The sequence below is a fragment of the Octopus bimaculoides genome, chromosome 8, assembly GCF_046866305.1.
Source record: "Octopus bimaculoides isolate indiv1 chromosome 8, ASM4686630v1, whole genome shotgun sequence".
NCBI lineage: Eukaryota > Metazoa > Mollusca > Cephalopoda > Octopoda > Octopodidae > Octopus > Octopus bimaculoides.
The window spans coordinates 62630692-62640691 of NC_142935.1; the positions used below are offsets into that span (position 1 = coordinate 62630692).

Genomic DNA, 10000 nt, shown 5'->3' on the forward strand with positions numbered 1-10000 from the left:
TTTACACACATGCACATACTAAAATATATATTAAATATATATCTTTAAACATAAATGATGGATGATGATGATGACGACGACAACGACGATAATGATGATGGTGATGTTAACAATGATGATGATGATAATGGTAACCAAGTATTCGTAACATGTCGATGTGACCCGAATAGGTCAGTTTCACCCGAGTGCATATTTATGATTTGTAAATGTTGAGGAGTTGATGGCAGAGGAGAAGAAAAATGGTAGGAAGTGAACTGGCATCGCATATCTCCTATTGTCACCCCTTACATATGATGTCACCCGTCTTATTTTTAACCAAACTGTTATTTGAGGAATCTTCTAGATTTCTATATCAATAATTCCAAAGATAGCTTCCCTTCTTAAATTGACATTTCCAATACAATGCTGCTAATTTTCACAGAATCAATGATTGAGATATTGCCTATGCAGTCAACATGTTTGGAATATAAACCAAAAAGAGTTGAAGCCATTGTTCCCACCTGGTATGCCTGCTCTAGTCATACTGTTCTCCTTCTTTGGGATTCCAACAAGAATAAATGATAAACATAAACTGGCCAATGCGTTGGAAGACAGAAACTGCAAGGAAGCCAGTCTCATATCTATGTGTGTATGCACGTAAGAGAGAGTGTGGGAGAGAGAAAAAGGTTTTATTTCCACTTCTTGCTTGAGAGCAACTGAGCAACAACAACAGAGTGTTGTTGTGTTTACACACCCAGTGAACATAATGGTTCTGTAGCTTTGCTCTTGAAATTGTGGAATAAAAAACTTCCTTGCCTATAAAATAGGTAAGGGCTGGCAACAGGAAAAGCATCTGGGCATAAAAATTCTACCTCAAATAAGTTTTCAATAGGCTATGTGGTTAAGAAATGACTATGTGGTTAAGAAATTGAATATGCAACCATGTGGTTTTGGCTCACATTGGACAAGTATCTTCAACACTCGTCCTAGTTTGACCAATGTCTTGTGAATGAATTTGAAAGATAGAAACTGTGTGGAAGCCTATCATGTGTGTGTGTGTGCGTTATTTCTTAACTGCCCACAAGGGGCTACACACAGAGGGGACAAACAAGGACAGACAAACGGATTAAGTCAATTATATCGACTCCAGTGCGTAACTGGTACTTATTTAATTGACTCCGAAAGGATGAAAGGCAAAGTCAACCTCGGTGGAATTTGAACTCAGAACGTAGCTGCAGACGAAATACTGCTAAGCATTTCACCTGGCGTGCTAACGTTTCTGCCAGCTCGCCGTGTGTGTGTGTGTATGCAATAGGTTTCTTTCAGTTTCTATTTCCATCTATCAAATCCACTCACAAGGCTGTGGTCAGCCTAAGTCTATCATGGCAGACACTTGCCCAAGGTTCCATGCAACAGAGTTGAACCTGAAACCATGTGGTTGAGAAGCAAAATTTGTTTTCTTACCACACACTCATGACGCACGAGTGGCTGTGTGGTAAGTAGCTTGCTTACGAACCACATGGTTCCGGGTTCAGTCCCACTGTGTGGCACCTTGGGCAAGTGTCTTCTACTATAGATTTGGGCCGACAAAAGCCTTGTGAGTGGATTTGGCAGACGGAAACTGAAAGAAGCCTGTCATATATATGTATATATATATACATATATATATATATATATATATATATATATATATATATATATATATATATATATATATATATATGTATGTATGTATGTATATATATATATATATATATATATATATATATATATATGTATGTATGTGTGTGTATATGTTTGTGTGTCTGTGTTTGTCCCCCAACATCGCTTGACAACCGATGCTGGTGTGTTTACGTCTCAGTTCGCCAAAAGAGTCCAATAGAATAAATACTAGGCTTACAAAGAATAAGTCCTGGGGTTGATTTCTTCGACTAAAGGCGGTGCTCCAGCATGGCCACCATCAAATGACTGAAACAAGTAAAAAGAACAAAAAAAAAAAGTATGACTACACTTGTATGTTTCTAAGATATGGTGCGGAATTTCGAAATTTCGGAATTTCTACACCAGCAATATACACTTCAATTAATACTACATTTCCTCCATTTCTTCATTGTCACTTTATCAAGATTTTCAAAAATTTCCAGATCAAAAAGATGGAATTGTTTGTCTTGAAGTTTCTTTGTCTTTGTTAATGAAAAGCAACCTGTTTACTCTGCAAATAAAAACTTCAAATCATGTTTGCTGAAGTATTCATTCTTCAAATAAATAACCGAATGGTGAGTTCACCCATGACATGTTCAACATGACAATGATTTTACTGTCTGGATAACATTGCAAATGTAATTCCTTTGTGATGCATTTAAAGGCAACGTTTTTATCATGGGAAGTACCACAGGAATGTATTTATTATGATAGAACTACTACTACTAAACTATGAACTGGACAACACATGCTTGTACTTATGTTATAACTTATGACTCCTATTTTCATTTTATATCTCTTATTTTTTACTTGTTTCATTCACTAGAGTGTGGCCATGCTGGGGTACCATCTTGTAGGGTTTCATCAAGAAAATTTACCCTAGAACTTATTTTAAAATCTGGTACTTATTTTATGAATTTCTTTTGCCAAACTGGTAAGTCACAGGGATATAAACAAGCCACAAACCAACATCAGTCGTGGAGGATCAGCACAAAGACACGCACATCATCATCGTTTAACGTCCGCTTTCCATGCTAGCATGGGTTGGACGATTTGACTGAGAACTGGTGAAACCGGATGGCAACACCAGGCTCCAATCTAATTTGGCAGAGTTTCTACAGCTGGATGCCCTTCCTAACGCCAACCACTCAGAGAGTGTAGTGGGTGCTTTTACGTGTCACCCGCACGAGAACGGCCACGCTCGAAATGGTGTCTTTTATGTGCCACCCGCACAAGAGCCAGTCCAGGGGCACTGGCAACGATCTCGCTCGAAAATATATATATATATATATATATATATATATATATATATATATATATTTGAGCACTTCTTTTGCAGTCCTATAAACCCTTTTGTTTCTATTAGAAGAGACAAATATTACTTGTTGTTGTATAAATATATGTGTGTGTGTGTGTGTGTGTGAGTGTATATATCGTCGCACATATACAAAACATATACACTCACAGACATATATATATAAATTCAAAGTACGATAAGCGTAAACAAATAAACAAAGTTTGCTTTTAGAAGCGTTGAGATGTCTCAGAAAGTTAAAGAAGTGATTTTAAATTCTCAAACGCAGGATAATGCTAATAATATAGCGTGAACAGGATAAACTACCCCTATTTTGCAGAAAAATGTGTAGGCGGCCAGCTATGAGACTCATACCTGGCCGCCTACACTTTTTTCTGCAAAATAGGGGTAGTTTATCCTGTTCACGCTATATTATTAGCATTATCCTGCGTTTGAGAATTTATATATATATATATATGGTGGCTGTTGCCAGTACCGCCTGACTGGCCTTCGTGCGGGTGACACGTAAAAGCACCCACTACACTCTCAGAGTGGTTGGCATTAGGAAGGGCATCCAGCTGTAGAAATTCTGCCAAATCAGATTGGAGGCTGGTATTGCCATCCGGTTTCACCAGTCCTCGGTCAAATTGTCCAACCCATGCTAGTATGGAAAGCGGATGTTAAACAATGATGATGATGATGATGATGATGATGATGATGATATATATATATATATATATATATATATATATATATATATATATATATATATATATATATATATATATATATATATATATATATATATATATATATATATATATATATATATATATATATATATATATAGGCACAGGTGTGGTTGTGTGGTAAGAAGTTTCCTTCCCAATCACACAGTTCTGGGTTCAGTTCCACTATGTGACACCTTGGGCAAATGTCTTCTACTAAAGCCTCAAACCAACCAAAGCACTGTGAGTGGATTTTTTCTAGAAGGAAACTGAAAGAAGTCCATCATATATACATATATATATAATGGGCTTCCACACAATTTTCATCAACCAAATTCACATACATGGCAGCTACAGTAGAAGACATTTGTCCAAGGTGTAACATAGTGGGGCTGACCCCAAAACTACATGGTCACAAAGTGAGCTTCTTAATCACACAGACATACCTGCACCTTGATGTTTATTATGATAACATATTCAAACTCAAACAATGATCAGAATATGAATATGTAAACCACGTTTTGAAGAAGTTGCCATTTGGACAAACAAACGACTTGCAAAAAAACATTGTAAAAGGCAAAAGAAACTTCACACGCAGAATAATAGTAGAGGCTGGCAATTTTCTTCTGTTGCTGTAGTATATGCCACCTGGTAAAGGATTAATGACAAGTGGTGAGATGCTTTGAGATCCATCTAACCAATGCCAGAATGGAAAACTGACATACGATAATTATGATGACTACATGCATATGTATATACATATATATATATATATATATATATATATATATATATATATATATATATATATATATATATATGTATATATGTATATATACCTACACACACATATACATAATCAAATAGCTGCCAAGAGTTATCGGAGCACAAATAAAGAACCATGGGAATGCTGAGCGTATGGGCCTCGTAGCAAATTATCAAATCAAGTTACAAGTTGGATGCAATAAAAATAATTAGAGAAACAGGCCAACACCCCAAAATTAACCATTCACAAGTGAGACTTCAGCCTCCCTGCTCCCTAAAAAATAAACAGAGAAGAAACAAGAAATACAATTCTTGTTTGCAAAGGAACTGTGATAATTAAAGTGTTATATACATTTTATATTTGACGTCATTGTCGAGATAGGCATTTTCCATTAAGTATTTCATGACAGCAATATTGTTTAAGGTTTAAAGTTTATAGATATTGTAATGAGAATCAGAGAATGTCTATTATAGAGCTAGCATGTATGTATGTGTGTGTGCTTGTGTTTCTGTCTGTCTGTCTGTATGTCTGTGTCTGTATTTTTTTATTTGTTTCAGTCATTTAACTGTGACCATGCTGGAGCACCGCCTTTTAGTTGAAGAAATCAACTCCAGGACTTTTTCATTGTAAGCCTGGTACTTATTCTATCAATCTCTTTTGCTGAACCAATGAGTCACGGGGAGGTTAACACACCAACATCAGTTGTCAAGCAATAGGAGAGGGGGTGGACACAGGACGTCATCAACGGTGCAAATAACATGAAATACATAAACAAACAAGAGAAAAACGAATGACGTATGTAAACACAAGAAAAAAGTGGAAAACAGGACAAGTTATCACAGAGAAAGGACCCTTCATCAGTTGTCAGCTTTCTATCAACTCCTCATTTGGAGCATTCAACATATTGCAAAAGGCCTGATTGGAGGCACAACTTCCAAGTTCTTTTACAGGGCTTAGAAAAACTGAAGGACCACTGCAATAAGTGTGTGAATCTGAGAGGGGGAGGAATATGTTGAGTAAAATCATAATTAACTGATCCTCCTGTATTTTCTTTTACCCGAACCGAGGAACTTTTCAGCACTCCCTCGTGTATGTGTGTGTGTGTGTGTGTGTGTAAACAAAGCAGAACATTAAAAACAAATTTTAATTAACTGGCTGCAAATTCACTTATTGTATAATGAACTGTCAAAACATTTTCTACGAGCCTTCTCATTATTATGATATTAACATTCCGTGTGAAGCTAATATAGGAGATATAAATTCCTGAAACAAAGGTAATACAATCAAATAACACACATAGTTACTAATTAAAATTTTAGCCATATAATTGAGAAAACCTTTCTCCTGTGTTATGCAAGGTTCAGCATATTTCTATGCATTTCTTCATTGAAATTAGCTTCACTGTTTACAGCAAAAGAGAGTGGAAAAAGAAAGGATTAGAGGAACCAAAAGAATAGAATTAGCTATTTCATTAACGTGTGTGTGTGTGTGTGTGTGCGAGCATGCATGTGTGTGTATTTCTCTATGTATGGTTCAGTGTCTTTTGTAGTAGCAAGCACTTAAGGATAAAGTGGTTCTCAAGTGCTGTTTATCACGGTGCCTCTACAAGAAAGGGTTACATTCCTGCCTCAAATTTTTCTTAAATCTATTTTACAGGGATCTTCAAATAAAAAGTTCACCTCCAATGAAAAGACAATAAACTACTTACATCTGATATGTTATATAAATCTTCATCTCCATCATAGGCACAAGGTCACAAATTTGGTAAAGGGTTACAGGTATAGTGAAACCGATTCTATTGCTTACTTGATATTTTCTTATAGACTCTTTTACTCTTTTACTTGTTTCAGTCATTTGACTGCGGCCATGTTAGAGCATCGCCTATTTTGGTATATACTTCCACTTTATATTTAACAAGTTTTCTACTTTTTTTTTTATTGCAAAGTCCTTGATCAGATCCTCATATGACATAAGTTCACTTTGAAATTATATTTCCAATCATATAAACAACTTTGAATATGGGGCCCTCCTCCTTTCTGTTGATGTCCTAAACACGTACTTATTTTGCTTAATGGTTAATCCAATTGTGCTTAGAACAGAATATATATAGCCACCAAAATCAACTTAAATAATTACAGAAATGACATCTGGCCATAGAAAAATCTGCCTCAATAAATTCTGTCTGACCCATATAAGCTTGGAAAAGTGGAAGCATAATGATGATGCGGTTATTACACCAAGTCAATAATTGTAATTAGTCTATATATAAGACATTTAAGCTATTGTTTTAATAACAGTCTATATGTGTGCAGCCTCGTCTATCACTGCTTCATTTATCACTAATCCAGGATAACATGGTATGCTCAATTGTGAACCATGTTTTGTTTATCAGGAATTGATCTGTGATAACATGGGTTGGCAATCAGCCTAAAATTCTGCATGTACCCCAGCAACCACCCACAATGTACTGACTATTGCTTGTGACGACTTGACCATGCTTATGATGCTGCATATTTTTTTTATATACATACGTAAAATACACCATTTTGAGCGTGGCCGTTGCCAGTACTGCCTGACTGGCCTTCATGCTGGTGGCATGTAAAAGCACCCACTACACTCTCAGAGTGGTTAGCGTTAGGAAGGGCATCCAGCTGTAGAAACTCTGCCAGATCAGATAGGAGCCTGGTGTAGCCATCTGGTTTGCCGGTCCTCAGTCAAATTGTCCAACCCATGGTAGCATGGAAGGCAGACATTAAACGATGATGATGATGAAGATGTACCCATCAACATGAGATCAGTAAATGCAAAAAATATGAGGGTACGTGACCCTAACAAATGACACAGATGAGTGTACTCACTACAGGAAAATAATGAGATGATCAAGACAATATATGGCTGTGGAACCTTCACTGCTGTGGGCTGCAAGTTTGGTGCCAATGAATCTACCATTTGTTCTGTTTACAAAGTGCATGGTGGAGATGATTTACATATCACTGATTCATTTATTAATGCGCTTTAAGAACTAAACCTCTGTGATAAACATGGATAGATGTATAAGACATCTTGACTATTGTTCTAAATATAGTCTGTGTATATTTGAAGACCAAACCACAGTTCTAATTACCATATATGTATAATGGCTAGGTTAAGGTTCTAATTACAGCTTATTACCTCAAATTCCTCAAATGCAGTTACATGCTATCAAATGAATAATTCATTTGACTCTATGGAATTTCACAATTACATCAGTTTCCCTTTCTCACTTCTGCAGCCTCAATAACCCCTAACTAATAACATCTGTTGTCAAACCCAACAACGACCACCCTTCACAATACAACCCACCCCACTCATCACTTTTACCTCTCTGGTCACTCACCCTCTCCCTCTGCTCTGACTCTCCTATCTTTTCTTACCCTTACTTGCTTCAGCACTCTCCACACACCCATTCAAGCCACATACTTGCTCCCTCCACTTACTTCTATTGGCCTTCTTCTTCACTCATTCTACCTTCAAATTTCCCTGCACTATCGTTTGAAATGTTACATACCAATCACTTCATTCTAAAGATGGATTTACCTAATGTTTCTATGCATATGTACAACTGGGTACATATTCTTGACACCTTGAAAACTACATCTGCCAACATTATTACATAATTCCAAGACCCCAGAAACAGCTGCCAGATCTGTAATACCATACCTCCTCCCCTTAATTTTGTATGTCTTTGTACTCTGTGTAAATCTGCTCTGTTAATATATAAATATTTATATAATTAATACAATAATAGGATAAACTCTTATATAAGAATTTATCAAGTAGTTATTGTGAAAAAAATTCATTGGGAAGAATTTATCGTTTTTCCCTAAATCATATTTATCTATTTATATATAAAGGCATAACTATACAAGAATGCCTCATGTTAACTACTGTAATAAACACATTTTTACCGAATGCGAGGAAATGCAGCCTTCAAGGAAGCTAGCATACATACACACACGTTTATCAACTTCTGTGTTTGGCAGGGAAATCTTTAATATTTGTATTTTTGGGGTAAAGTTAAACAGGCTTAGATGAACACTGTTGGGTGTCACAAGAACAGTTGATGTGTTATCTATATGGTGTGCATGTTGTGTCTTCATGCTCAGTGCATGAATCTTTGATCAGTTCCCAAAGTTTAGTCACTAATTCAAAGGTATATACATAAACACATACACACAGGTATGTACATATATCCACAAACATACATACATAATTCTTTTGTTTAACATCCATTTTCCCAGGCTAGCATCATTTGGAGGAAAATGATTTTCTGGCAGGATTTTACTGCCAGACGCGCTTCATGTTGTCAAACTTCATTTATTTTACCATTTAAACATTCTTTTATATTCCACATGTTTTTGAAAGCACAGAGCAACTAGATATAATGTCATTTTTAAGAGGATAGGGTGTAATTTGAGATCGGCTTGGCTGCTAGAACTAGCAGGTTAAACAATTGTCTTGTTGCTGTTGTTTAGCCCCAAGTCAACCATCAATGAGTAGATCTATGATCCAACGCATCTATGAATCATAGATCTATTCAAGCATCTGAGTAGATTCATAATCCAACCATGATCATCCTAGCTTCCTTAGGTATATGACTCAAACTACATTACCAAGTGTCCTTTCCTTATTTAAGTTGTCGGATGCAAATCGAAGGAGCTTTAACTACTATTTCTGTTAGGCTTACTGATGACACAGACTACCTTATTGACTCATATGTAACAGATTTGAGGTGGATGGCATGCGGGCCTTTAATCAGCGGGGGTTTTAACTTGGACAAATATCTTCATTCCCTTATCAAATAAATCTATATATTTCTGTAAGTTATGTCTCCCCTACAAAGGATGAGAATGATGGCTGTTTTATTAGGATTGTAGATTGTGAGATAAACAACAAGAGAGAAAATAGGGAGGACAGAGATAGTAAGAGTGAGAAAGAAAGACAGGAGGAGAGAGAGTAAGAAAGAAAGACAGACAGACAAAGTGCAGGAGGGGAGTAGAAGCTTGTGTCCATTAAAAGAACATAAAATATTTCTTGGAAAATAGAGGCCAGTGAATGTGTAATAACTAAAGGAAATTACATAGAGAGATGAGAGAGATGGGGTGAGGATGGAGAAGGAGAGAGAGGAGGAGAGAGAGAGAGAGGAGGAGAGAGAGAGAGAGAGAGAGAGCCATAACTGTTTTATGCATATATATATATATATATATATATAGATATATATACACACGTCATGGCTGTGAGATTAAGGATTTTGCTTCATGTCTATCTGATATTACATTCAGTTTCACTGCATGGCATTCTGGGAAAGTGTCTTCTACTGTAACCTTGAATGAATCAATGCCAGTGGAAACTATACAGAAGCATGTTCTAAATGTGTGTGTGTGTGCAGGTGTGTGTGTGTATGTGTGTGTATAGCAACAGCATTAATACTAAAAGGTGTAGCGTGACACAAAAAGCCAGTGCCATTTTGTACAAGATCTCACTGGCAACCAT

At 36.4% G+C, this 10000-nt stretch overlaps 1 protein-coding gene across 24 annotated transcripts in view; it reads right to left on the bottom strand.

Annotated features, from left to right (window-relative positions):
- LOC106883493 (uncharacterized) overlaps positions 1-10000 on the bottom strand; it is a 379952-nt gene that overhangs the window by 106849 nt on the left and 263103 nt on the right. For 2 of the 24 annotated variants that reach the window (XM_089356624.1, XM_089356611.1), the window contains exon 1: positions 1880-1942. The exons of the other annotated variants lie outside the window; for them this stretch is intronic. The gene's annotated coding sequence lies outside the window, so the exon portion shown is untranslated. Of the gene's footprint in view, positions 1-1879; positions 1943-10000 lie in introns of those variants that run through there. 24 annotated transcript variants of the gene reach the window in all.